The sequence below is a fragment of the Arctopsyche grandis genome, chromosome 2, assembly GCF_051622035.1.
Source record: "Arctopsyche grandis isolate Sample6627 chromosome 2, ASM5162203v2, whole genome shotgun sequence".
In the NCBI taxonomy this organism is placed as follows: Eukaryota; Metazoa; Arthropoda; class Insecta; order Trichoptera; family Hydropsychidae; genus Arctopsyche; species Arctopsyche grandis.
This window is the reverse complement of record NC_135356.1, coordinates 6,973,976-7,001,866: the sequence shown is the minus strand read 5'-3', so window position 1 is coordinate 7,001,866 and position 27,891 is coordinate 6,973,976. Positions and strand designations below refer to the sequence as shown.

Sequence of the window (27,891 nt, the reverse complement as noted above, 5' to 3'; positions counted from 1 at the left end):
TATTTAATTAACGCGCTCGTTGATTTTCAATAATCGTAGAACTATGCAACTCAAACAAATAGTAAATGCTTATTTAATCGTTACAAAAAATTTAAACGTGAACTAAATTTTGAGCACATTTGACCAAAGAGGGAGAACAAAAGAATTCTGTCAAAAAAAAGGACATATTTTGTTGAAAAGAGACCTGTTATATATGTACATATACTAATTTGATCAACGCAACATCATAAATCTTTTTAGTACAATGGTAATTAGTAAATTCAATAAAATACAACAGCTGTTAGCTGCCTACTACACATCACCAAGTTTGCTTTTATACTTGACAATAAAAATTAATGAAGTTGCGACTATATAAATAAATATCACTCGCGTGGACTGGATTTGTTTGGCGTTTAGCATTATGTATTAAAATTTTGCCTTTAAAATTTTGAAGTCGTTTCGTTTATCAGTCGAGTTCTCACTCGACTGCCAATATATCGACGGATGGTATTTTCGTGTAATGCAATTTCGCGAAATTCTATCCGATAACGTATGTACGTATGTATGTAAATTGAGCTGGACTAATCTCGAGCGGCATCCTGATCGGATTAACTCCAAGTTTTGCTCCTTACGGTATCGCTATTTGCAGCCACCGAGTCATCGGTTGAATTGACTGAAATTCCTTCCTTTTTTGAGTATCCGGTCCTCCCACGTTTCGTCCTTGCCGTCGTTTTTTAGCGTCTGCCGACAGTAAAAAAGATAAATTGACGGGAGTAGGTACAGTTGCGTTTGAATGCAATCAGCAGTCGCGAACTCTGGATCGAATCAACCAAACTTATGTACCTACAATATATGTATGTGTTTTGACATGTAACGAATTCATTGTCTTTGGATTTGACTTCGCTATATGCCGGATTGTCATAAATAAATGGCTTCAAAGTAAACTCCTATTGTAATATAATAATTCACCTGAAACTTGTTGAGAAGTTGCTCCCCTTCTGTGTGTATGTAAATCGGCGAAATTTTGCACAATAATTAATTTCGGTCCTTGTGAGGTATCTTATTTGGGGATTGTTTATTTTGTTATTTGATACTCTTTCAAATTTATATTGTGTGTATACACTTTCGAAGCACGAAGTTGCGTATTGTTTCTTTTTTGGAGTGTTTGTATGCACAATACGTACATATGTATGTATGTATGTACGCATAGAGAGTCAGTTTTAGATGTAAGCAATCGTGTTCGATTATGATATATGTATCTAATCTATAATTTGGAAAGAGACTTTGTATGTATCCTTGGTCGTCGTTTTCGTCGTCGTCGTCCGTAGATCGGTGACGTCATCGAACACGTGATTCGATTTTTTTTTTTTCGATCCATGGGCGCCGATTTTTTTTTTCGTTTCAATGGATTCACCCCCGCGGGGGCGCAAGGCGAGTAGCTTCATGGGGCCCCGCCAGGGGCGCCACAAGGGGCGCAGCCCCGAAGGGGGCCCGGGGGGCGCAGCCCCGTGGGGCCCCAGCCTCATGGGGCGCAGCCCCATGGGGCTCAAAAGGGGGCGCCACAAGGGGCGCAGCCCCGTGGGGCCCCGAAGGGGGCGCAGCCCCATGGGGCTCAAAAGGGGGCGCCACAAGGGGCACAGCCCCGTGGGGCCCCAGCCCCGTGGGGCCCCAGCCTCATGGGGCGCAGCCCCATGGGGCTCAAAAGGGGGCGCCAACAGGGGCACAGCCCCGTGGGGCCCCGAAGGGGGCCCGGGGGGCCGAGCCTCATGGGGCGCAGCCCCATGGGGCTCAAAAGGGGGCGCCACAAGGGGCGCAGCCCCGTGGGGCCCCGAAGGGGGCCCGGGGGGCCCAGCCTCATGGGGCGCAGCCCCATGAGGCTCAAAAGGGGGCGCCACAAGGGGCGCAGCCCCGTGGGGCCCCGAAGGGGGCCCGGGGGGCCCAGCCTCATGGGGCGCAGCCCCATGGGGCTCAAAAGGGGGCGCCACAAGGGGCGCAGCCCCGTGGGGCCCCGAAGGGGGCCCGGGGGGCCCAGCCTCATGGGGCGCAAGCCCTAATAGGCATTAACTAAGGGGGGCGAAGCCCTAGACGGCAATTAATCATGGGGGCGCGGAGGGGCGAAGCCCTAAAAGGCAACTGATCATGGGGGCGAAGCCTTAGACGGCATTTAATCATGGGGGCGCGGAGGGGCGAAGCCCTAAAAGGTATTAACTAAGGGGGGCGAAGCCCTAAACGGCAATTAATCTTGGGGGCGCGGGGGGCGAAGCCCTAAAAGGCAACTGATCATGGGGGCGAAGCCTTAGACGGCATTTAACCATGGGGGTGCGGAGGGGCGAAGCCCTAAACGGCATTAACTAAGGGGGGCGAAGCCCTAAACGGCAATTAATCTTGGGGGCGCGGGGGGCGAAGCCCTAAAAGGCATTAACTAAGGGGGGCGAAGCCCTAGACGGCATTTAATCATGGGGGTGCGGAGGGGCGAAGCCCTAAAAGGCATTAACTAAGGGGGGCGAAGCCCTAAACGGCAATTAATCTTGGGGGCGCGGGGGGCGAAGCCCTAAAAGGCATTAACTAAGGGGGGCGAAGCCCTAGACGGCATTTAATCATGGGGGCGCGGAGGGGCGAAGCCCTAAAAGGCAACTGATCATGGGGGCGAAGCCCTAAACGGCAATTGCTCATGGGGCGTGGAGGGGCGAAGCCCTAGAAGGCAAAGGCTCAGGGGGGCGCCGAGGGCGAAGCCCTAGAAGGCAAAAAAAAATTTTGATTTTTTTTTTTGATTTTTTAAAATTTTTTTTTTGATTTTTTTTTTTTTTTTTTTTTTTATTTTTTTTTGATTTTTTTTTTATTTTTTTTTTTATTTTTTTTTTAAATTTTTAAATTTTTTTTTAATTTTTTTTTTTTTTAATTAAATTAGCTTAGTCATGTTTAAGCGGTTTATATTATAAACACTGAGCGAAGCCGGGTAATACAGCTAGTAATAAATAATATCATGTAAATTGAATAAATGTTTTGAAAAACTTCGGTGCAGTGTATTTATAGGTATGTTCTATTTAACGTGTTTGTTCATTCAATATGCACTATATCGGGACTGAGCAATTATTATTATATGTAAATTTTTTTATTAGTATGCAGCCGACGTTTCTCTAAGTGAGCACGTATATTATTATTATATTATTATCGTCATCATCATCATCATCTTCGCCATCGAGTAATCGTATTCGGTGTGTTTTTCGTCCGGAGTGGAGCGGATCGTCAAAAATTTTAATCGATCCAGTTTCAAAATTTCGTTCGTAATTATAGGTGTGAATTTTTATTGAAAATTCATTAATTTTCTTAACTATACGCGGCGCTAGATTATTTTTGCTTTTAACTTTCAATATATTTTGTATCATATGTAGTACATAGTTGCTTTAAAAGTAATAATAAATTAAAAAATTAAATTATGTAATAATTGCTTTAAAAGTAATAATAAATTAAAATTAAATTTGAACACAAATCACTAAGTTGAGACTAAGTGCACTAAGTGCAGTGTATATAAAAGAAATATAGAATTAATGAGAAATAGAATTAAGTATAATAATATATAGCAACCACCAAAAGGTATCGGTATAAATGTACAAAGTTTTTTTGCTCACAAGGATGAGGTTTGGAGTTTAACTGTAAGTCAAAAACCATTATTTATAGGTTTAAGTGAAACGCATGTAACTAGTGATTTTGAAGATTTTGAGCTGAATATAGATGGATATTGTGTTTTGAGATGTGACTCTAATTCTAGACATACGGGTGGGGTACTATTGTATTTAAGGGATGATTTAAGTTACGGTAATGTAATAGTTAATAAGGTTGATGGTGAGTTTTGGACAATTGGTGTGGATCTGCTTGTGAATGGAGTTACTGTGTTTTTGCTAGTAATTTACCGCTCTCCGAATGGTAGAAGTGGAAGATTTCTTAAATTTTTAGAAGAATTGAGTGAAAGAAGTATAGATGTGAGTAAAAATATAATTATGTTTGGGGACTGGAATTTTAATTGGTTACAGACAGAAGAATTTTATGTAAAAAAGTTGAGAAATTGGGTAAATGAATTGGGTTTTAAACAAAAAGTGACGGAAGCAACGAGAGTGAATAATTTATCAAGCTCTCTCATTGATTTGGTTATAACAAATATAATGGATCTGCGGTGTGAGGTGAAAGATGTACCGAGAATAGGAGACCATTCTATTGTCAACATGTTTTTGGGACAGCGGTTTAGTAACGGAGGACTTAAAAATATGCAGGTGACTGAAAGAGAAAACATTGATTATCAATTGATGAATGAATTGTTAAAGGAGTGTGTATGGGGAAAGGATGGTGATAGTGTGAATGAAATGTGGGAGATAATGTATCGTAATATAACATATTCTAAAAGTAAATGCGTAAAAACCACAAGAATCATGCATAAGCATAAGCTGAAACCTTGGTTTACCAAGGAAGTAAAGGAAAGCTTAGTTGATAAGAATGTTAGTTATAAAAGATATAAAATTATTAAGGCTATGGATGGAATCCAATTAGAAAAGGCTTGGTTAGAGTATAAAAGAAAGAGGAATAAATGTGTGAATGTTTTACGTAATGCGAAGAGGGATTGGCATGAAAGAAATATTGATGGTGCAAAAAAAGATCCCACAAAAATGTGGCGAATAATTAAAACTTTGATTTCCGGGGGAAAAAATGTTTCTTTGAATGAATTAGAAGTCGAGGGAGTAGTATATAATGATAAAGAGGATATGGTTGAAAGATTGAATGAGTTTTACATCAATAGTGTGAATGATATAGTTAATTCAATACAAACAAGGCATAATAGTGTGAATGATGATATTAATTTGGGTTTAAATAAGTTTGAAAGGTTTAAATTAGTGGAAATGGAGGGATTAAATGGTGTATTGAAGGGCATGAAATCAGTTTCTAGTATGGATGGATTGACTCTAGATATTTTAATCAACACTTGGGACATGGTTGGACCTCAGTTACTGAAATTAATAAATGAATCGTTAGAAGTGGGATCCGTCCCGGATGCATGGAAGGTGTCTACTATTGTACCGGTACCAAAGGTTACGGGCACACATAAAGCCAGTGAAATGAGGCCCATCAATATGTTACCAATTGTTGAGAAGATGCTGGAGGAAATCGTTATGATTCAATTGAAAGAGTTCATTAGTATAAATGATTGTTTGGTTGTGGAACAGTCTGGATTTAGAGTGAAACATTCAACAGAAACTGCTATCCAATTGGTGGTTTCTGATTGGATGGAGACGATGGATGAATCTAGCATGGTTGTTGGAGCAGTTTTTCTAGATTTTAAGCGAGCGTTCGAGACAGTAGATAGGAATATTTTATTACAAAAATTATATAAGTTAGGAATAAATGGTATAGTATTAAAGTGGCTTCAATCATACTTAAATAATAGAAGGCAAAGAGTAAAAATTGATAAGGTGTTATCCTCTGAATTTGTAACACCTCATGGAGTGCCGCAAGGGTCCAAATTGGGACCCTTATTATTTATATTATATATAAACGATATTGTTAAGGTAATTAAGATGTGTAAAATACATTTGTTTGCAGATGATACATTGATATATATAATTGGAAAGAATGTTGATGTAATGTCTGAGATTTTAAATATAGAATTAAATTATGTGAATGACTGGTTGTGTGAAAATAAATTAAAGTTGAATGTGAATAAAACAAAAATGATGTGGTTGAATGGTAAAAATAAAAATATATTGAATGAAATTAGAATTGATGATAAGTTAATTGAAAAAGTTGAAAATATAAAATACTTAGGTGTATACATAGATTCAGGACTAAATTTTAAAATGCACGCTGACTATATAATAAAAAAAATGGCTAGAAAAGTTGGTGTATTATGTAGATTAAGAAATATTTTAAGTAAAAAAAGTAAAATTTTAGTGTTTAATTCAATTGTCTTGCCACATGTGGTTTATTGTGCCACTGTGCTTAATTTGTTTAGTGGCCAAGATTTAGAAAAAATGCAAAAAATACAGAATAAAGCTATGAGAGCTATTTTGAATGTGAGTAGATTTAAGAGTATTGGAAGTATGTTAGATGAATTAGGATGGATGAGTATTAGAATTAGTCTAAATATTAGTACATTGTCTTTTGTTTATAAGTTAGATCATAAGTTATTACCTAAGTATTTTGATGATTATATAATAAGGAATAGAGATAAACATAGTTTTTATACTAGAAATAAGGACAAACTAGTTGTAAGTAGAGTAAGAAAGAATAAGACGGCTGGGGGTGTTTTTCACAGGGGTGTGCTCATGTATAATGCCCTCCCTGAGTGCGTCAGGTCTGCTAAAAACATGGATGCATTCCTGCGAGGTGCGAAGAGACACCTCTGTGAGGGACAGTACATATAAGTTAATTATAAATTTTAGAGTTAAGTATAATAATTAAGATGTATTTTTTTTTTTTTTTTAAATTAGCTTGATAGCTAAAATATATATAAATAAATAAAAATAAATAAATAGTTAGTCTTCGATCAATGCGTTTTGCCAGTGATGCCGTATGGATGTGAAACTTGGAAATTGAACGCCAAGTTACTACACAAAGTAGTATGCACCCAAAGAGGTATAGAACGCTGTATGCTCGGCAAAACGAAGAAAGACAGGAAGTGGAAGTATGTGGGTGAGAAGTATAAGAAGGGTAGTGGACATAATGAATATAGTAAAGAGATTGAAATGGTAATGGGCGGGCCATGTGGCTAGAAAAAGGCGGACAAAATAAGTGCTAGAATGGTACCCGAGAGAATGTAAAAGGGTAAAAGACCGCAGAGAAGATGGGTAGATGACATTAGGAAAATGTTTGGGGTGAGAGTGTTGGAGAGGCCTTCATCCAGTAGTGGATGGTGAGTGGCTGTAGATGATGATACATAGTTAGTAGTTTCTTCTTCTTTTATACATAAATAATTGTGTGAAAAAAAATTTTTTTTGGCAAACTTACCAAATATTTGCTTCTTTTTTATTTCTTAACACTTGCTCCGTAAGAAGTGTCGATAGAATTATAGCGTCCGTCATATACATAAACATACTATAATTGATAGTTAATTTATTTATTTATTCATATATGTATGTCTATACATATATCCCAGAAAAGCCAACACGTAAACCCCAATGCGTTTTCCTGGCCAATTATAAATGATAATTCAGTATCATCGAGACAGAGTGGAAAGCCTTTTATAATATCAGCAAATTCGAGATGCTTATTTATGAATTTGAATTTGCGAGAGATAAATACGATATCTATTATGTACATTATATATATGTATGGGCATACATAAAAGAAACAAAAAATATGTCTATACATATACATATATTCGCATATTCTATTTATTTTTTAAAAACTGAAACATTATCATATATTTATTTATGCATTATAGATTAATGGTAAAACTCAATAATACTACTGCTTCACTCATCAACTAAGAAGGTCCATTGTAATGATTCTATTCTAGTTATATGTACACAGGCGGATCCCCGCCCCCCTTCGTTGGACGAATTTAATTTCATATACATATATACATAGATAATTTTTCACATTTAAATACATTATTCACGACAGATTTTGATTTGTATAAGTTGTTTGTGTTAGATCCTTTCAGGTAGAACGACTAAATTCAAAGTGCTATTATCTATGCAAAAAATAAGTCCTTACAAGTTATGGCTTTTAACAAGATCTTTTTATGTTTTTTTTTTAAATTTGAATGCCCGCCTCCTTGACTATTTTCTGGATCAGCTAGTGTCTATGTACATACATACATATGCTGGTTCATTGTAAGGATCAAGATCTGGTTCAGATTTTTTGTTTTGTGCTTCCGATTCTGACTAAAGCATGGCTTTTATTCTGGCTATGTTTATCGCAAGATTTTATATGTAAGTTTCCCAAACAATCAAGTAACATTGTGTGTAGTAAGTTCTTATATGTATGTATGTAAGCAGTGGCGGCTCGTGGATAAGATATCTGGGGGTGCTGCGGTTGATTAAAAATAAAAAAAATGTTTATTTGGATTATATTTTAATATTAACATCAATATTATCAAAATTAAACATTATATGTATTTTATTTCATTATAAAATTGATTCTTCTGTCTTTTTTCCTTGAAAAAAGATCCATAATCATTTTTTTAGACAAAGCAGTCAATCTTTCCTGAACCATTGTGTTTCTTATACTCGTGTATGTATATATGTCTTTATTCTATTTATTGATGAAAAATACCGTTCTGGCTCAGAGGTAGTTAAAGTTGTAAGCAGAATTTGAATAAGTTTTGCTATTTCCAAACGAACTTTGCATAAATTGATTGCAAACATAAGTTTTAAAAATATTAATAAATACTATGCATTTCTTTCCTTGAGTAAAACACTTCTAATTGAGTTTTAAGTTTTTCTTTATCTAGCATTGGATATGATTCAACGGTTAGTAGTAGATCTTTGATTGGCATTTTCTTTCAGTACTTTTCAAAATTTTCTTTATTAAATAATTTCACAGCTTTTAATTGATTAGAAAAAGTATATCTTTCTTTTATATCCTTAATAATAACATCGCACATATGTGCGATAATATATGCATCACATATTTTTGGCTTCTATTTTTTCTCGTATTTGTATAATGACATTAGTAAAACTTTTTAAGTTTTCTTTAATTGAAAATGCATCGATATTACTAGATTGCATTTGGTTATAGATAATTTCTACATGCGGCATTAACTTGTGAAAAAGTTCTGACTAAAATAAAAAATTGTATTCAGTAAATTGGTAGAATCTGTTATTGTTTTATCAGTATTTTCAGAAGAATATTTAAGTTCTTGAAAACATTGGCTCAGCTTCTCTTGATTTTTATACCATTTTAAATACTTAGAGTGACGTGTAGAAGGTAGTGTAGAATGATAGAAAGTGTAAGAGGTGTAGAAAGAAAGACAAAAGATGCAGAAGAAATGACGAAAAGTGAGGAGCGTGTCGAGCGCACACGAACGCAACAAGAAATGTGTATAGCACTGTTGGGAGTGCAGTACGGACCAAGCTTCTAGCTGCGCCCGCGCCCCTCCTTCGCCCACTCGGCATATTCCATCGAAAACCGTACTGCACAAAATCATAAACGATGGCTCACTTTCTGATATTAGTACCGCGATGTATGATCATTATTGGATGTATCGGTGTGCAGGCGAGCTTAATACACGCTTAAATAGTATTGATATTTTCTTATAATATACATACATTTATGTATATAATAATATTAAATTTTTCTCAATTTCCTTGGGGGTGCTGCAGTACCGCAGTGCGTATGGACGAGCCGCCACTGTATGTAAGTATGGTATAGCAGTACGGTAAAGCTGAAAATTGGCTCATAAACTCCTATTAATGTTGGAGTCCGCCTAAGAAATATATGCGATTGCTTTTTTGCTACGTTTTTTATCGATATTTTCAAGACGTGGAAATCGGTTTGTTATTAGTCTCATTGTTTTCATCCGAAACTTTGCGCCGTTCGCTTTGTACATATGAATCACGTCTATTTCCATCAATGTTGCGGTTCATTCGAATTCAGGTCGCGGTTTCGTTTTGCCTACTGCTATTGTTTCAATCTTACTGTTTTACCGTGTTTACTATTTACTGTCGACACAATGCTCAGATCGGAGAAGGGAAAGAAGGGGGAGAGCAACAGAGGCGATGGAAGGTGAGACGTACATAAGTGCAGAGATTCACTTGCCTTTGACATGCAAATTTGTGAGAAATCGAGCTGCGTATTCTTTTTCTTTTTTGGAGGGTGATTGAGGGGTGGGGTGTGGGGGGGGGGATTGATGGACCAGAGTTAGGACGATCTCTCCTTCAAAAGAGAAAGTTAACTTTTCCGTCTAAAAAATGGAAAACAACCATGAAGGTCGCCAATGCAAAATGAGATCCTTTGCCGTAGTTCTTGCGTACGTATAATATATGAATATCTAATTGATTTGTCATTATTGATTGGTTTTTCATTGTATGCTGTAATTGAAGACAGTAAAGGAACAGTGATTGATTGGTGGTGATGAAATTTATGATGAAGTAGGTAAAATTAATAAAATTATGACAGAGGATTTTAAACGAAGCTAAAAGTTGCTATGAAACTATAGAAATAAAAGGAAATCAAAAATCCAAATGTCACGATTTGACCTTTCAGTTGAGTAGCAAATGTTCAACTCAATTATCGCTTCAACTTGAATGTATGTATGTATATAAATACAGATTTTTGTTTATATTAATGGTTGTGGCTATTTGCAGGTACTATATCTGCGACAGGCGCAAAGCCTTGTGCGCATGCGCGTGAACTGTCACTGTCAGCGTGTTTACTGTTAAAATTTAGTTCGAACTCGTAAAGTGACGTAGAGTAAAAAATATAATCCAAATTAGTTAATATTATTAATTGTTAGAAAATTATTATCATATACAACGTATAATACCTACATACAAGTACAAGCCGCAAAATAGCAATCTATTATAATTAACGTGCGATATTTATTTGCCACATGTGTAATGAACGATTGATTAAACAAGTCTAGCATACATTACATGTAAGAAATTATAATCGGATTATAAGTTCACGCGCATGCGCAGATGGCTTTCCGCCTGTCGCAGATATAGTACCTGCAAATAGCCACAATCTATATAAATATGGCAGATATGGCAAGCTATAACTTACCATATCTGCCACATTTGTCATCGAGATTATAAACAAAAATCTCGATGATTGTTTCAGCGTCAACATAGTTTGCAAAGGTACTAAATGTGTTCAAATTATCGTATATAATTGAATCGATATGTGACTCATTTAAAGGAAGTTATGTATTATATAATATATTAACATATTTTACACAAAGTTTATTTTTGAGGATTTACATAGATTATGTACATATATTAACAATAAAATAAACAATACAATTGAATTTCATCTTCCAAGTAAGGATTACTTTTAATGCACACGTAATTGTGTATGTATGTATGTACATATGTACATATGTATGTTTTATAGATAAATGGAAGTTATTACGAAAGAGTCTGAACATATGTACATATATATAATCTAGGTTATTAACTTTTTAAACAACATTACATATTCATTTCTTTCTTCTACTAGATTTCCAGTTCGGGTACTCAGTACTAATATTATCTCAACGATAGAATTATTTGTATAGTATTTTTTTGTTACATTAGATAATTGTCTTTTGTAATAACATTACAACTTCATATCTACAATTTAGGGACTGATTTAAATAAAATTGTCGTCACAATTAATTCAATCCATCTGAGATTCCGGTCGAATCTCGTACAGTAGATGGAATAAATATATTTAATGTGTATGTATACGTTCTTATCTAAGTACATATTGAAATTGTGCTAAAAAAAATCATTTTAAACTCTTATGATTTGTTTTGCACAATTAATCTAACTTAAACGAATATATTAAAATATGTATGTCGAAAAATACATTTTCAAGTTTTTTTATTTTCACAACGATAACCGTTGAAACAATACTATTATTAAATCGTATAATTGTGCAAAATTAATAAAGTTTTGGCTGTCAACATTTTCTTTGAGTGTGTTGGATCTTTGGATGCCAGTTTCTTGTTTGTTGAATTCAAATTTAAACGTCGTTTATTATTATTTAAAGTTTGGACCATAATGGCATTACCGGAATTCCTACCGGACTTCCACAACGTTCGAAAATATAACATAGAACAAAAAAATATTTATACATAAATAAAATACATAATTATTTAATTTATACTAGGATGCCCTAATAGGTGACCCCAATACGCCTTCCGGCCAGAAACATTGTACATTTGATACAAGTATTATACAAAGTAAATATCAATTAATATTCACATTGATATTTATGGTCAAATTTGTAAACTTGCAGCATTTTATACGTCAGCGAAATTCAAAATTGGTGAAAATCAGATAAATTGGCATACTCTGATAGGAAACAATCGACCTGGAGTCACAAATCCAAGGTCTGGCTAGCAGAAACCAGTGGGATATGAACCCGTGACTCCTTTGTTCAAATCATTATATGCTAACCACTAACTAGTCTATTCTGCTGGTTAATTTATACATATGTACAATACAAAAAAAAAACATTAGCAACAAACGTTCATATAATTATAAAAGGAAAAACATTGCGAATGTTTTGCATCAACAGCCAGCACCAATACACGTATGAGCCGTTATATTTGAAAGTGACATAAGTCCACTTTTCGCAAAGCATTAAATATAATGTTTTGCGTTTAACGATATTTAAAAATACTGGTGGCCTGTAATACTTTTCCGAGATTCTGGACATATCGAATTAAAATAAATGATATAAATTTATAACGGCTCATACATATATTTACGTTATTTATGTTAATGTACCAGCCGTGAATACAAAACATCCTCCGTGAGGCCCAAATAGAAGGGAGAAGATCAAAATTCACTCATACATTAAATTAAAATAATGACAATAGCAATGTGTCATAAGATTATTGAAGAATATTGTGTATGGCGAGCGTCAGAATTCCGTTGGTGTTCATAGAACAGGCGTTAAAAATGTAATTCAGATAACACAGCGCACCTTAATCCGTCTCCAAGGACAAAAATCGGAAAGTCTGATGAACAATGGACTAGTATTACAGTGGTTTATTTCATTTTGTCTAATTAATGTGTTTAATGTTCCTGATTGTAGATAAAGCGGGTTAACGCTCTGTATGGGGACACGTTTGTGTGTCAAACAGATATGAATGGGAAGTCATGGACCTCGCAAATTGGCCAACGAGCCCACACTTGCGGGTCGCGAGCTAATTAATCTCCTACCGAGTGGGATATATTCAAGTGGCGCTTCTGTAACAAGGTCAAACGATTGAGAAGCACTCGCTGTTTTTCACGTAAAAGGAAATTCAATCATAATCGTCCGATTCAATCCGTATAAGGGCCGCAAACTGTAGTGTAGTCGCCGGTGTTGTTTTCGCCAGTCCAATATGCCCTTGATATATAATTAAGAAATTTATTACTTCATTTTTTATACCATTTATAGTCGAACCTATCTAGTATGAGACTTGCGTAAATGTACATGCTATCGTATTCACCCCCTACTCGACCCGTGATGGCCAATTACATTTCGTTTCAGTTTCGCGTTGCGTTTTGGTCAAGAAATACAACATTGCCCCGTGCGTATAGCGGTCGGTAGAAGTTGACTTTTATTTTTTGTCAGTTTTGAGTTTGTGTTTCGTGTTTTGAAATATTTACATTAATAAAATTTTAATATAACATACGTAAGTTGTTGATATTATTAATTTACACCAGCAGCGTGGTCTAGTGGTGAATGTTGAATTATTTCGTACTTGATGTTACGAGTTCGATTCCCGCTGAGTCTCGCTGTTGGCCAGACCTTGGTTTGTTTCTTATCAGAATTTGCCAATTTTTCTGATTTTCATTGAAACGATTCCTGTAAAATTGGCGTTTCCTTCCCAATTTTATGTTGCAAACCTTTAGTTATTGTTATATCTTAGGTTTCGCCATATTGCTCATAAACATATAAAATGAATATAAAAATTCGTATTGTTACATGAAGTTATTCATCGTTATTTATCGTATTAATACGATGTTTGTAATATCTGACCATAGATGTCAGATATTGTTTAGATTTACATGTATCTATGTAATAATTATTTGGGGTTTACCTGTTAAGCCTTCTTGGTATATTTGTATATATGTACTTATATATTAGGTATTTATTGATACTATTTTTACTTACCCTACTTCTCTTTCACTTTCTTATCGTCTTTTGTATTTCTCATACAATTTTACATATACATATTTGTAGTAATAGTAAGTAAATACATATTATATTCGAACCAATCTAGCATAAGACATACGTAAAATGTACATGCTATCGCATTCGTCCCCAATTAGATCCGCAATGGCCAATTACATTTCGTTAAGTTTCGCATTGCATTTTGGTCACGAAATATGTACAACATAGCAGTCGGTAGAATTTGAATTTTATTTTTTGTTAGTTTTGAGTTCGTGTTTTGAAATATTTACGTTAATAAAATTTTAATATATAATACGTAAGTTGTTGATATTATTAATTTATTTATGGATTACGTATTTATTTTATATTAGTGGAAATTTATATTTTTTAGACGTTGAAAGTAATTGTCAACGTCAAGTTATGGACAGCAAAACTTACAGTAATAGTATTAAAGACTTGCATTGAATTATTCTGCAATAATATTATATACCTAGTTGATTATATTTATATTGTCTATGTATGAAGACTCCAGCTGTATCCAGAGTATCTTAATCACTTAATCGCCTCAAGCGCACCGGTGCACGCTCCTTTGTATTTAAGGCTATGACTAATGTACAACACATTGCACGAATGCGATAGCATGCTTAGTTTTCGTGAGTCTCAGAGTCATGATACATCGGATCGACTATATGTAGTTTCTGGGATTCATTTCTAAACTAGCTATTGTTAGTGGGAGTAGTCGGCATTTGAAGTTGCAAAAATGATGATCCGTCAAATATGATTTACACAAATTCAAATGCCACTACTTAATACATACGTAGAAAGCTTCAGCTTTGATATTTTTAAAATAAGCTGCAAACAAATGGCAAACATTTACAATATTCCATTAGAATCATGCTAAGAATTGGCACTGTTACATCAATGGATATTAAAATAATTGCATTTGTTATACGAAGTCCTTTCTATGCAGTTTTAAATATACATGCATACAATGTGTATACGTACATACATATGTACATATGTATATACTTGTTTCATAGAACTTGGTATTTGCTTTTGAGTTTATTGAAAGTCATCAGATGATTTTCTCAGTATCATTCAAGACAGGCTTTATGTCATTGTCGAGTATTACCGTCGAAATGGGCACACAACTCCACAGCCATATTTTACTGTATGTATGTATGTATATATTATGTTTGTTGAGAAATTCACGCTGCAGTTGCGTTTTATGTATTGGTTTTCAACACATTAATGCTGTTTAGGACACGCTCTGACGCTAAATATGCAGATGGTATGTATGATGGTGTGCATTTTGTACAAAAAAAAAGCGAAAAAAATAAATATAACGCACTTCTCTCCCCCTTTTCATCGCCCCGGTTCAGATTTGACTCGGATTGTTTCCTGAATTTGGTATCGGTGCGTACGTGATCTCACTTCCGCTTCCTACTTACAAATTTGCACACTTTTCGAATTTGAAACACGCGTTGGATCTGAGCCCGCAAACGCGGAATACCAGTAGGTAATATAAAAACAAGCAAACTAGTCCGGTGGTCTCCCCCTGTCGTCTGGAAAGGACAAAACGTGGGAAGTGGCTTTGATTTGGTAGTGTTGATTTCGTACGTATGGAGAATTTTCAAGCTTACGCTTCTTGATTACTCCTTGAATTCGGAAATTATTGAAAGTTGAAGCTTTGGAGAATACAAAAGGAAATGATTTTTACTAGACTTTTCTATGTTTCACTTTGTTCGCTAACGATTCAGTATTTATTTATATATTTATTGAAAAATCAACAGGCCTCAGATGTAGAAATTCATAAAAACAAAGAATACATATAACAAAATAACATCTGAGCCCAATTATAGATTTTTACAATTTATATCTAGTATATATATGTATGTAGACAAATAAATGAAAAAGAAAATAATAAAAATTAAAATATGACTTAATAGGATAATGCATAATTAAACATAAAGTGATATAATATAATTGGATAAAGAATATATAAAAGAAATAGAAATGGAAATGGATCAATCAATCAAGACTCTCTTGATGGCGGTCCTGAATTGATGTAAGGAAATATCGAATATATCAACCTCATTCTGCTCCCCGCTAAGCATACGATAAACATAATATAATTGGATAAATAATATATAAAAGAAATAGAAATAGAAATGGATCAATCAATCAAGACTCTCCTGATGGGAGTCCTGAATTGATGTAAGGAAATACTGAATAGATCAACCTCATTCAGCTCCCCGTTAAGCATACGATAAACATAATATAATTGGATAAAGAATATATAAAAGAAATAGAAATGGAAATGGATCAATCAATCAAGACTCTCTTGATGGGAGTCCTGAATTGATGTAAGGAAATACTGAATAGATCAACCTCATTCAGCTCCCCGTTAAGCATACGATAAACATAATATAATTGGATAAAGAATATATAAAAGAAATAGAAATGGAAATGGATCAATCAATCAAGACTCTCTTGATGGGAGTCCTGAATTGATGTAAGGAAATACTGAATAGGTCAACCTCATTCAGCTCCCCGCTAAACATACGATAAACATAATATAATTGGATAAAGAATATATAAAAGAAGTAGAAATAGAAATGGATCAATCAATCAAGACTCTCCTGATGGGAGTCCTGAATTGCTGTAAGGAAATACTGAATAGATCAACCTCGTTCATTATCGATAAACACATATTTATTATCTTTTCCTACGGTCTTCCGATCGTTTTGAAACTTTGCTATTTTGCGCGGTTTTGTCAACGATGGAAATTTAAATCGATTCTGATGGTTCGATGGTGAAAAATAATCGTAATAGACATGTTTAAAAATGCAAACATTTTGGACATCTTGACGTTTAGCGGTCAGTAACCTTATATGTTTGACTTTCCGCCACCTTCTAGTTTTGTCAGATTTTAATTGTTTAAACGCCTGTAACTTTATCTTTTTCACACTATATATTAGAAAATTTGCATTATAGGCTCTCATTATCTCTCATATATATTTTTACTTTACTAATATTTTAAATAGTGTTGTACCCGATGACATATCATCGTATGGGTGTTGGCATATTAAGTTTTTAATTCAAAATATTAAAATAAATGTTTAAAATTTAAGTTTTGCTGTCCTTAACATGACGTTGACAGTTACTTTTATCGTTTAAAAAATATAATCTTCGAAGATCTCTGTATCCATCCAAGTTCCTTTTTGGTTATATTAATCAACAGTATTTTTTCAGTCCCCTTAAAAATGATCTAGGCTTTTTTGCTTGTCTGAATCTAAATCTTCGTATGATGATATTTTCAAACTCTTTCGTTTGGAAGACATGCAGTACTATAATAATCTCTTGTAAACGCCTTCCAACTTTTTGTCTTAATCTCGAACAGTTAATTTAAAATAAGTTTTTGTTGTTGTGAGTAAAATTTTCTTGCGCTTATTTGTTACGTAGAACTTTTGCATTTTTGTAGGGTAGATCTAAAATTTTTGCGTGTTTGTAGAGATTATAATTGAATGTAAGAAGTATTTAAATAAATAAGAAATGCCCCAAATCTACTCATTATTACGTATTCTTATTCAAAAATAATGAAACTAAACAAATTAATTTATTTCAAACACGGATATCAGCACTCGGATAATCGAGGGTGCATTGTATATGTAAATATCTCCGATGATAATACATATGTACAATGTTATATCAAAAATTATATGAAATTTCGATATGCGATACACTTGAACATTTTCGGAAAAAATCTCAAAACTTGAAATTTGAGTTTACATTTATCATGCCTATATCATATGTAGTATGTGCAAAAGTTTCAGTGCAATCCAAAAAATAGTTTATAAATTAATAAATAACTGTTAAAAATTAGTTAATTGTAAAAATTAGTTAAAGTAAAAAAAATAGGTTTCTAGGTATTCATAGCAACAGGTATCTGTACATTCACTGTTGGCTCTCTTGACCCACTGCAACCCAAAGGATCAAAGTTGGGGATTAACTTTTGCTTTTGACACGAATGGGGTGCAGTCGTTACCCCCAACGACAGTGCACCGTTTAAATACCCCAAAGTCATCTCACCCTCTTTTCGTTCAGAATGTTGATGTCCTATGGAGTGGTTCCTTTTTCTTCCATTTTTTTTTGCAGTCGAATAATGTCACTTTAATCTATGTATATAGACAAGACTTTAGCTCGCCCCTTCTTATTTACAAATGTTATTAGCGGAATGCTTATCTCCCCTCTGATTTTTCGAAAAAAAAATCCATTTTCCGGTTTTTTATAATTTTTTCGATATTTCACCTTATCATATGTACATATATTGATGTACATAATTTGAAATAGAATATTTAATTTTGATAATAAAATTAAACAAAAAACACTTTTTCAGTACAAATTAGCCAGTAGCGCATTCCAATTATAATAATATATACATATGTACATACATTCATTATTATATTGAAATTGACTTTAACTTAGGATCGAATTTCCGCCTGAGATAAATCGGATGTTTAAGACGTCATGAATTGAGAAAGTTTGATGGCATAATTTATTTGAAGAGATGACACTAATGCGACAGTTAATGTCATCGCATTGAGTGATTTTTTTGTTTTCTTTTTAGTGACCTTGTTTAGATAATAATCCGATAATCGGACGAAGCTGTCATAACACCTACAGTTTGTATATGTATATATATATATATATATATATATATATATATATATATATATATATATATATATATATATATATATATAACATTATTTATGCATATGATTTAATTGATGATCAAATCTTAAACGTTTTTTTTTTATAATTTGATTCTCTATACAAATGGAAATATGTATACTTGAGTAAATATAAATATACGTGATATATAACATCCATATGTAGAATTTAAGCAAAATATTGAGACGTTACAAACAAATATATTAAATATAAATATATTATATAAAGCCAGCAGCGTGGACTAGGTGTTTGGAATATTATGCTTTCGAGCAGAGTGGTCTGTCTGTCACGTATGCTTGTCACGTATCAATGTTTGTCTGCCTGTCTGTCACGTATGCGTTCCTATACCATTCAACCGATTGCGATGGAATTTACACGACGTATTGTGTGTATGCCCGCGATGGTTTTTGCTCAAAAATCGCCCAAAAACGGGAACGCGAACGGGAAAGCAGGAATGAGTAGCATTGCAACGCAATAATTTAAAAGGTGCTCACATCGCCACAGGTGCGTTGTTAGGGTAAAATAAACAAACAATTGAATCAATACTGTAATTCAATTTGATTATTAAGTATTAATTTGAAACTGAAACATTTACTTATCGAAACACATCGAGAAACGGGAACGGGAATTGGATGCGTTATTGTGGCATTGCACCGCATGCCGGGTTCAGCTAGTTTGTATAATAAAATGCTGCAAACATTTCTCCATAGATGTCACTGTGGATGATGTTTGCATGAATCCGAATTGTATAAATGCTTGTATTGATTGTATTGTATGTGTATTAGTACACTCGTCGCTTTGGAGCGATATGTAAAGGCGAGTGTACAAGTTCGCTTGAAATTGGGTGGTGCCCAAAAAAGTTCCGAAATTTTTTGGTTTATTGGATAAGACAGAGGAGCACCTCTTGAAATCTTTCATGTGTTATAGTTTGGGAAGCATTGACCTAGGATAGCCGCGTTCTACCGATCGAGAAATTTTAACCTAAAGCTAATATAACCTTACACACGCGTCTGATAAAAAAAGTCGACGAATCGAATGTCTATAAACCGTCGGACATTCATTTTAGCAAGGCGTGTTATAACAAGGCGACAGAGCCACTTATTTCTGAATTATTCATTTGATGGTACGTGTTAATTTGGCGCACGTAATTCGCCATTTTGTCCGCACGCGTCGGTATGGCGCTCACGTCGACAATAGAAATGGCGATCGGCGCGCTAGTGGCGCCACCCATCTTTTATTCATACGAAGCCCGCAAAGCAAACAATGAGTTGAAATTAACTTTAGGATACACCTCGATGTTTTATTAACTTTTTCCATGATATCTTAAATAACCGCGACGATTGACGACAGTTATGTTGGCAAGTATGTACATATATCAGGGCCGGGACTAGATTTTTTTTCGGATGTTTGGAAAAGCTTGGTGTCGAATATGAGTTCAATGGGTCACTGTTCGAAGAAGAGTATCCTCAAAAGCATACAGTTTTTCATATCTTCATCTTAATGTTGTTATTAAAATATCTATCACTGTTTTAATTTCTACTGTAAATAAAAATGTATCATCAAAAGGAACGGATTGTTGAAATCGATCGTCTCGAAATTTTGCATGGTTTGTTTAATACTTTTTTAGATGATTAATTTCTGAGGCCAATTTTGACATGCTACTTACATAAATATGCTACTCACAAAAAATAGCCAATAAATAACCAAAAGATTTGGACTCGCATGTAAAAAACTTTGAAAGGCCTTATTGTAATTAGTGTTAAAAATGAAATTGATAAACTTACAAATTTCAAATGTCCTTTTTTCCATCAATGTTTTTTTTTAATTATTGACCAATTCAACGTCTTTTTCTGTCGATCACTTGAGGCAAGTGCCTTGCTCGCCCCATCCTCTTACCGGCCCTGATATATACATACATAAGTCTAAACGAGCGAGCTTTAGTGGGTAGAGATTTGTGCATTTGAAAGACATTCATCCGCCGGTTAAAATACAGGAAAGTATACACATATGTATGTATGTATGTACCTACATATGTACATAGACGAGACGCCAATATCAATGTCAACGACAATCATGACAATGCTCGAGTACTTACTCAAGACAATTAGAATATTGTATAATTCGGGTGATTTTATTATTTGATGTAGTACACTTTTCTTATCAAATGTAGAAAAATATATGTAGAAAAACGGATGAAAAGAAAGTGTAAAACGTGGGAAAAACATTTCCACTGGGTAGACGACGTAAGGAAAATGTGTGGTGAAAGGGAATAAATGTTGCCCAGAATAGAGATGAGTGGAATCGTGTTGGAGAAGCTTTTATAAAGCAGTGGATGGCAAATAGTGATGACCATTTTATTTGATTTATCGTCACCTGTATTGATGAAAAACCGCGATACTAAACATGGCTCTTAGAGGAAGATTTCGGTATCTGAATTTGAGTTAAATTAATGTCTAATGATCCGTTTTAGTGTTTATGAGAGAAGTGATCTTGATACAAATCTCAGTGTCGCTCAGTGTTGGTTTATTTCTATTAATTATTTATAGGGTACCATTTATTGGCCCGGCAAAGAAAAATAAATTGTGCCCCTCAAATTCGGTTTTCGTCCAGCAAATCAAACGTCAAATGGATTGTCAGCAACAAAAAATAAATACCATCCCTAACAACCGAATCGTAAATAATATGGCCAACCCTAACTTTACCTAACCTAGCCTAATTCTCAAATAGTGTTGGCTGTGTTGGCTGCTAAGATAGTACGATTACCCAGTGAAAATGTAACTGGTTATGATTTCACTGAAACGTCAAATTTTATTTTTGTTACTGGTTGACGTTTGATTTGCCGTGCGATTCTGTCGTGCGAGCTATTTTAGAAATGTTAAGGTAACAACTCTCTACAAAGCGATTTGGACAAAATTGACCCGTGGTCAAAAACTTTTCTTCTAACTTTAAATGTTAAGAAATGCTCTGTACCTACTACACCTAGGCGAAAATAACCCAAGTCTTTCCTACAAAATAAACAACCATTTCATCAATTGTGTCCAACATCAATTCGACCTAGGTATCATCACCACTTGCGTCCTAAAATGGTCCTCTCATATTAACCATATTGTGAATAAATTTTACTCGTTTTTGTATGTAATAAAACGTGTATTCAATTTTCTGAACTTAACTATATTATCAAAAATATACAAAACTTTTATCTGACCTAAACTAGAATACGCTTTTAGCATATGGAATCCTCATTTCAAAAAATATGTTATATGTATCGAGAAGATTCCCTTTGAACTTAAGTCACTATATTTATAACGAAAGATTGAAAATAATGAATCTCACTACACTGTAGACGAGAAGAATAAGAGGCGACTTAATCGAAGTCTTTAAAATACTAAATAATCATTATAAATGTCATACATGTGTCCAATCTTTTTACATTCAACGAAAACACTAACCTCAGAGGTCACTCGCTTAGACTCTAAAAGAAAAATCTAATAAATTGATCAGAGATTGCTTCTTTTCAAACAGAGTGGTTTCAGTTTGGAATAGTCTTCCCAATGACATTGTAATTTCTGTTACCTTAATATTTTTAAGAATAAGATTGATGCATTTCTTAACCTGAGAGGGTTTCTGTAATTCTTCTTTCCCAATGTCTTATTTCTGTTTCTTGTTTACTTTTTTTCTCTCTTATATTTTTTAATATTGTCATTTTGAATTTTTTTTCTCATTTAATTTACATATATGTATAAATCAAACTCTTTGGGACTTTTGGCTTTGCCGCCTCCCCCAAGTATGTTAAATAAATAAATAAATGTCGTTTTTACATTTGTCGTGTAATTTATTTTACAGTCGTTCCAAAAATATTATCCCTTTAAGAAAGCAAAATGAGGTACCCGTTTACAATTAAGTAAATCGACATTGGTGAAATTTTAATATCATATTCGTACTCATTGGGTAAAATATGTGTTCGGGGTTCAATTAGGTCGGGATATCAGGAACTTTGACTCGCGTGAATAACAGTCGATTGACATTTCCATGTCACACAGATGAGAACCCATGAAAAATTCATACTGGAAAAATATAAGGGGGAGGTTGAGGGGAGTATGACTGACCCGTGCTCGAAATAAAAATAAAAATTCGACACCATATACCGTTTTTGGATTACGGATGCACCGAATTCATAACTCTCGTACAATATTTTCTTTACAAAAACACAATTCGAAGAATGGAACTTTTTCTCACCCCCGTTTTCTTTCTCCGTCCCACCCTCCGCGACATCCTCCCCCATCTTTCAGGACCCGGGCCGGGATAAAGGCGAAAGGTTTTACATAATAACCGGCCGTTTATGCGCCCAGATAAGCCGGGCCAGGGGCGTGGAACTGGCGGCCCGCGGACCCCCCAAATATTATAATAACCGAAAACTGGCCCCGGGGCGATTTGCGTACGCTAAAACGTAACGGAATATTGCCGCAGATTTAATATGAGATTTCGATGAAAATATTTTTTTACTTTGGTTGAAAAATTCAACTGAATTTCGATTCACGCGTGTCAACGTTTTCTCAAATTATTGTACGATACTAATTTTATTTCTTGTTTTGTTTACAGAAGGTGAGCTAATTCTATCATAACGCCGATTGTGACAGCTGAAAGGTATCGTCCAATCAATTAATCGAATTTTAACATCGGGAATTATAGTCGAAGCGACTTGGCTGTGGTAGAGATTGCTACTTACAATACCTAAAATGGTAGCCTTAGTGATTTAATTACGACAAGATTTATCCGACTTAATTTTTATTTATTTCATTCCTCTCAGATTAATTTAAGCGTGCGGCCGAATAAAGATATATGTTGTATTTTACGATTTTACAGATGAGCCGTTGTAAAGTCCACTTTTCGTCATTTGGAGAAATATCTCGCAAAACATCAAATATAATTATTGGCGTTTAAAAATATTAAAAAAATATTGGTCGCTTGTATATTAGTATAAGTATATTATGCTTTTCCAAGATTTTAGACATATCGAATTAAGTGATAACAATTTGTGAATTAACAGAAATAATGTATTTGGATGTGAAAATTGGACTTAACCCACTTTCAAATATAACAGCTCATATTATATAATAAAGTACTAATGCACTTTGTTACGATCGATTGCGATCTATATAATATGTAATAATAATTTTCACACAAGCACGCACGACATATGTATATCTTTATTCCACTGAGAAATTCATAACCAATCACGAAGCATTAACATTTTCTACTTACATTTGAGATAATCTGTGAGTACAGTTCGGTAGACGATGACACCTGTATTATTATTCAATAATAATAATAAAAATATTGAAAATTTTAACATATACATACATATCTTTATTCGGCTACACTCTTAAATTGAAATTTTAAATCGTATTCTACATACATATATAAAATAAAATGCAGTTAATAAAAAAACTAATTGATTGTAACAAAACTAAAGCTTCTGGATTATTGTTTCATAGTATTATGTGTTCTTGAAGGACTTGCCATTTACTCATTTCGACGACAAATCACCGCAATATATTGCTCAAGCAATTGTAACGACGTGCTACAACTAATCTACAGTTTACTTTAGACAAATCATGATAATTATTACTAAGAATAAATAAGCTCATGAACAGGAATCATTCAATAATGGATCGCCAATTATTATCGACCGATCTTGATGAATGCATCCTAATTACTTCCAATAAAACATGTATGTATGTATGCATTTCAAATTAATTGGACCTATTTAAATTTACGATATAAAAACATTCATTATAATTATGAAAAAAGTTTTTGATTGTAACTTACATATGTGTATTTCTGGTGGGGGCGGCATTTTGAACTTCGCTCAAGGGCGTTAAATAGCCTCGGGACGTCACTGTTTGTAATTTTCCTTACCGTGGCAATCAAATTTTCAATCGGGAAATCTTGTTTATTTAGACGTATCTAAAATAATCGATTGTTCTGTTTGTAGAAATATATTTTTTTACGCTATATATTTTAAACGAATTAATGGTATTTTTTTTCTTAATAAATGAATGAAACGAAAATACTACATATATATTACACATATGTATGTAAGTCTCATAAATTCATATGTATTTATTAATGCTTCTACATCTTTTGGAAGATGTAATAAACTATTGTGTCTGATTTCATCTACATATATAAAATGGAAAATTCTACGTTGTTAAAAATAACGTCAGGTCGAATAAATAGGGGGATGTGGGGTGCGAGAACGCGAGAGTTTTTTTTACCTGCCAAAAACAATTGACATCGCAACTATGTATGTACAAAGGATTCAAAACGGAACCGGAATGTCAGATTGGAAGTGTGCGGGTGTAAAATTATTCTTTTAATAGTAAAAAAAATCAGTTTATTGTTCGACTCATCACGATAGTTGTCGTCACATACAAAAGGATTTACATACACATATTGAGTTATCATGCGCATAAAAAACATCATTGAAAATTTGGAACGATTGTATGTATTGTCAGTCGCCATTTTGAATTATTGAATGTGTTGAAATTCAGTTATGTATATTCATTGGTATATGTTAACTGTACTTTGTGTATTGTTTTAAGGCTAATGAAATTGTGAATACAAAAAAGCAGATGTTGCCCAATTTCATACAATTTCAGTTCGATTGCTGTAAAGTGAAAGTGATCAAATTTGAATTACAAACTACCCAAATTTAGATCAAACCCATCTCTTGAGATTAAGCAGCTTCCACTGGAAAGTTGTTTACCAAATATATTCTATTAAAAATACAACTACGTAATGAAAATATACTTCGAAACAACCCACGTATTAAAACAAACTTGTCGAGCTATTTTACCATTTCAACAATCCGGCTACTTATTTTCGCTTTTAACGAATTGGAAACGAACTCATCTTACAACTGTTAAAATGTCACAAATTAATTAAAAAAATATAATATATGTACATAAATATACATATATACTATTTATTAATGGTTCATAATTAATTTAAAGAAAAGTGGTGTTTTCAAAAGTTTTTGTTTCGTTCACTCCTTTTCCCCTCAGATTGATTTTAACGACTATAAATTTTAATAGGCGATTAAATTTTCGGCCAGTTATTAATTGCATAAGTTTTAAATCATCACCTTTTACATTAAGTTAAATTAAAATTGGACAGATATATTATCAGTTTGATCAATATATTTTTTGATTTGATTAAAAAAAATCGTCTCACAATATATATTCAAATGTCAAATAACAAAGTCAACTGTCAAAATAATGTGATCATTTAAAAAAAGTTTTGGTTTTGTTAGTATTACATATTACACTAATGTTGTGCCCGTTGATTCCAACGGGTGGTTTCGGAAAGGAATTGATACACGATTTAAAATAAAGTTATATATAAATATAACGTAAGGTAATTTATACACATACACGCGTACGTATCAATAGTAAAATGTTGATTGCGCGCATTACACGCCCGCCGATCCAACCCGTTCACCCGTTCGAAATTATGAATGAATGTGTGTGTGTGTGTGTGTGTGTCTTCGTGAATGTGTGTACATCTGACGCTGACGCCACTCGTTCCAACTCGCTCAATATCAGGAGCACATGTTAGTCGCTCCATACCCCACCCCACTTCCCCACTTGCCCGCGTCTCCTCGACATGATCGATCGTCACGCCACATCCCAATGCATAACGTATACACCTGGTATTTTAAAATATCTTTTTTTGAAATCAATGCACTCGCTCATACATACATATGTATATACATCTCGTCTGCTTTAATTTATATAATATTATATTTTATACATAATTTTCACTATTTAAAATTTTGAGAAACAGTGTTTTTGAACAATTACGATGTCCATTAAAATGTGATTCACTTTCATGGTGAACGAGTGGTAATCAATAAGGGGGTTAAAACTTTCGCCTTCGATGCGTTCGAAAATAGGTACACACTTTCAAGAGTCGTAAATTGCAAATCTGTCGAAATTCTCTTCTAGGCGGCCGTTAACCCCCTTACTCCTCTCGTACTTCTGACTGAAACGTCGACAAATATAAATACAGCGTTTAACTGACTATTCGTCGAACTAAGATTCGTTTATTTTCGGTGTCGGATTGATTATGTCGACGGGAGATTTTACGAGTTGCGCCAGCTCGGAGAAAATGTATCGATCGAAAATAGTATTGTTGTGGTTGGCTCTTGCACAATTCGAATCGAGGCTTTTTTATTAACTCAATTTAACGAAACGTTAGTCGCAAATTTTAGCATAGTGTTCGGTTTTCTATCGATGATATTACCACTGGTTATTCTGACCTACTGCAGCCCAACAGATCAAAGTTGAGGATAGTCTTTTTCTGTCAATACCTTTGGGACGTACGTATGTACATATATACATATGTATCATATTTACATTCATAGGTTATTGCTGGTTAATCTATTTTTTTTAATGACGTACGAGAATCGAGCCTGCTGTCGCATTCGTAAATAAATTAATAATATTAACAACTTACGTATTTTATATAAAAATTTTATTAATGTAAATATTTCAAAAGACGAAATACGAACTCGAAACTAACAAAAAATAAAAGTTAACTTACATCAATGATACGCGCGAAGAATGTTGTATTTCTTGATCAAAAATTGCAATACGAAGCTGAAACGAAATGTAATTGGCCATCGCGGGTCGAATTGTGGGTCGAGTTACGTAAGTCTCATGCTAGACAAGTTCGACTATAATCAATATTATTTAAATGATATTTAAATTGATTTTTATCTGTGGAATGTTTTATATTTATTTGGTGTTAGATATGATGAATGAATCTAGGATGAAAGGCTGTCAGCATATATGTACATATTATATATGCATATTGTTAAGAAGAAGAGGACGCCAATTGTTAATATTTCATATGATTTCAACGGAGCATTTGTAAAAAATATGTTTGATATGTAAAATTTTAGCCGTAAACAGTTTATGTAATGTTTGGAAACACGTGCATACGGAATGAAACGAAGTGGAGAGTAAATAACAATTTATAATTAAAAAAGTGTGCGAAAAATAAAAAGTCTGGACTGAGGAGGTTTAATATTTTCATTCTGGTACAATAATGTTGTAAATAGTAAACAATGGAAAATGGGTGACACGAGTGTCCAAATCTGCACGTGACAGATTATTGGGGGAGGGGTATATATTCAATGCTAAACTATTATATTTTTACCAGTTGATTAAAACAAATGTCTAGAAAAAGTAACTACTCATTCTTAAAGAAATTTTCCATTTATGTATTAATGTATTTTGAGGATTTTTTGAACAACGTTCGTCCTATCACTGAAATTATTATCGATACGACGTTAATTTCTTT

The 27,891-nt window shown here is 34.0% G+C and overlaps 1 protein-coding gene and 1 long non-coding RNA gene across 2 annotated transcripts in view; both read left to right on the top strand.

Annotated features, from left to right (window-relative positions):
* LOC143922860 (basement membrane-specific heparan sulfate proteoglycan core protein-like) overlaps positions 1-27,891 on the top strand; it is a 247,793-nt gene that overhangs the window by 32,775 nt on the left and 187,127 nt on the right. The gene's annotated exons all lie outside the window — the stretch shown is intronic.
* Positions 81-8,010, top strand: LOC143922778 (uncharacterized). The gene is made up of 3 exons (XR_013261655.1): positions 81-1,234; positions 2,945-3,377; positions 6,501-8,010. It is a non-coding gene; the product is annotated as an uncharacterized LOC143922778 (long non-coding RNA).